Here is a 3234-nt window from a genome sequence, read left to right as displayed (position 1 = left end):
TATATATATATATATATATACATATGTAAATATGTTTGATATAGCAAATTGATGGACAATGATTTATGGTTGTAATGTACATGAAAGTTGATACATTGTACTTCGAGAATTTTCATGAATTTTAGGTTGATTTTATTAGTTTAGCAAGATGGCTTTTTGTTGAGTGAGGGAAAATGTTTCTCTTGTTGCTCTGTTTTCATTGCAGCGAAATTCATGCTCGCTGTAGCGAAAAACTCTAGAGTTTGGAGGGGTTTTAAATAGGAATGAACTAAATTGCATTGTTTTGAAACGAGTGCATCATGATTTTTAAATTTTACCTTTGTTGTTGCTTGTTCCCTTCCTTGTCACTCATTGGGTTTATACTCACCATTTCAAATTCATGTTTTTAGATCACGAGGCAGCAGGTAACTAGGACGAGGTATCCTTGTAGACCTGTGTCAATCTTTTGGTAGGTGTTTCGGCATTCAGTAGCTGTACATTCATCAAAGTCCCTCCATTGGAAGTCGAGTAAATTATTGTTTTGTATAGAAGAGTTTAATGTAAATTATAAAGATAAATGTTGTAGACAATGTATGTATATAATAAATGAGAAATTCCAATACGAGTTGGCAATGTCTATTACTATTTGATTTAAAGTTATAATTTGTGACTTAGCGATATTTGATGGAATGATAAGTAGGATAAATCGATAGGCTTGCTTGGGCTTAATAGACTACGTTTATTGGGCCCTTGCACCGGTCATGGCCTGAAAATTTAGGTCGTGACAGATATGCTTTGTATTTGAAGATGTTTGTTAGAACATCTAGTTTCCCAAAAGGTGTATATATTTTATATATGTATTTTATATAAATACATATGATTTTGTTTATCTGCACCACTCACTAAGTATTATAGTACTCACCCATTTGTATGCCATGTGTAGATAAATAGGCCATAGAGCTTTGTGGTAAAGGTAGTCCAGCGATAGATCGATTTTGACATTCGGTAAGTTCTTCATTTGGTCACTCCACTAAGTCAATTAAAGCCTTTCGCTGTGGATAAAGTGTGTAGGCATTGAGTGCCATGTTACATTACGTGTAAGAGTTGTTATGTATGAATGCACGTTGATTGCCCAATGTATGGCTTTTTGACCATTTGTATAAACTATGTGCCAGAGATAATGTATTTTTGTTTGAATTTATTGTGACTATTTGATTATTAAATCCCTTGGCTTATGTTTTATGATTTTGGACTCTAAAGCTTGCTCAAGTCTAGTGGGCTTACCTGCTGGGCTTGTGCGTCGGTCATGGACCTTTTGGTTTTGGGTCGTGACATATTTATTTTAAGGATTGTAAAGCCTTGCATGAGGAGATGTTTATCTTTTAAATCATTTTTAAAGTTGTAAAGCCTCGGATGAGGAGTTGTTGATCCTTTCAATATATTTTTAAAATTGTAAAGCCTCAGATTAGGAGTTTTATCTTTAAAGTTGTAAAACCTCAGATGAGTAGTTGTTTATCTTTTCATATTATTTTTAAAGTTATGGAGCCTCAGATCAGGAGTTGTTTTTAAAGTTGTAAAACCTTGAATGAGGAGTTGTTTATCTTTTCAAATTGTTTTTAAAGTTGTAAAGCCTCTTATGAGGAGTTGTTTATCTTTTTAAATCATTTTTAAAGTTGTAAAGCCTCGAATGAGGAGTTATATACTTTCAAATTTATTTAAACTTGTGGAGCCTTTAAAAGAGGAGTTATTTATTTTCATTTAAGTTGAATACAGTGTCTACATCTTTGCACGATCTTGGTTTTTAGGAATGTGCACAGAGGAGCAGTTGTATACACCAATTTTTATCCTATCTATATTTATTTATTTTTACCACTTTTATTATTTTTTTTATTTTATTGATTCATGGGTTCATGTTAGGTCCAAATTCATAACTAAGCCCGTATTTAAATTTAGAGAGCCCACAAGGTCAACAAGGCTTTAGGGGTTGTTTCAATTTAGGCCCAAGATGTAAGAATTAATTTTAAGAGTTTTGTGGGCTTTAATGAGATTATGAGCTTGTTTGGCTTTTTTTTTTAGCTTAAAAATTATTATAAAATTTTTATGAAAAATAATAACTTTTAAAATTAACCTAGAGTTGTTTGATAAATTTGCTTTTATAAGCTCTTTTTTATAAATAAGTTGTTTAGTAAAACAACTAATATAAGCTCTAATTTTGGTTAAAATTACCATAAAAGATATTTAATAAATAACTTTCTTTTAATCACGAATTCATTTGTTCACAATGAAAAAAAATTAACTTTGTTTTTTATCTATTTAAAACAAATTTTTGGAAATATAAAAAGCATTTTTATATAATATAAAGGTTATAATTAATAATAAATCATAAAAAAATTTCACAAATAATTTATAAGTAACACATAATTCATAAATAACTCATAGATCAACGATTTCTATTTTCCATCAATGCAGGATTTATTTGGTTGCAAACTTTACCTACGTAAATATCATCCAATGCTCTTCTATAAGAATATGAACCCTTTTGTTTATCATTACTTCTTTTTTTTACTCTCATGAATATAATTGGGATTATGATCATATCTGTCAAACTCCTCATCTATAACACCACATTGTTTAATGTAGTTATGAAGTGCTGTTGTTGCAACAATAATATTTTCCTATTTTATCAACGGAAATGGCTTTATATAATGTAAAATATGCCACTTATTCTGTCATGACTCGGAACTCCCATCGAGTCGGTGACAACCGTCGAGATGTCCCGATAGACATTCATTACTCGAAATACCAATCGAAACCTCGTAAGGCTTAACATCAGTTTTCTCGCTTCCCCTATGAGTATTAGTTACTAAAATCATGTTTTTAAAGTGATATGAACCAATATCAATTCAAAAACAGTCAAAGAGAAGTTTCAACTACACAGGGGTATTTTGGCCATTTTTTTTTTTTTCAAAAATTTTGGACCAGCTAAGATGTAGTATATGAGAGAAATTTACTCATTTCATAACCGAAAATAAGTTTAGATATATAAAACATTCATTTAAAGTGAAATTATAGGTAATGAAATAAAATAAAAATAATGAATAAAATATTTCAAATTTTCATAAAACAATTTTTATAGAACGCTACGTAAATAATTTTTACAGCGTAAAAGCAAAATAAATTCCTACTTACAGTAGCACACGTAGCCAAGTATTCAAAACATTTAACAATGACATGTGGGCCCTCAAATGACTAAAA

This window comes from Theobroma cacao, chromosome 10, assembly GCF_000208745.1.
Source record: "Theobroma cacao cultivar B97-61/B2 chromosome 10, Criollo_cocoa_genome_V2, whole genome shotgun sequence".
NCBI lineage: Eukaryota > Viridiplantae > Streptophyta > Magnoliopsida > Malvales > Malvaceae > Theobroma > Theobroma cacao.
Note: the sequence above shows the minus strand (reverse complement) of the source record.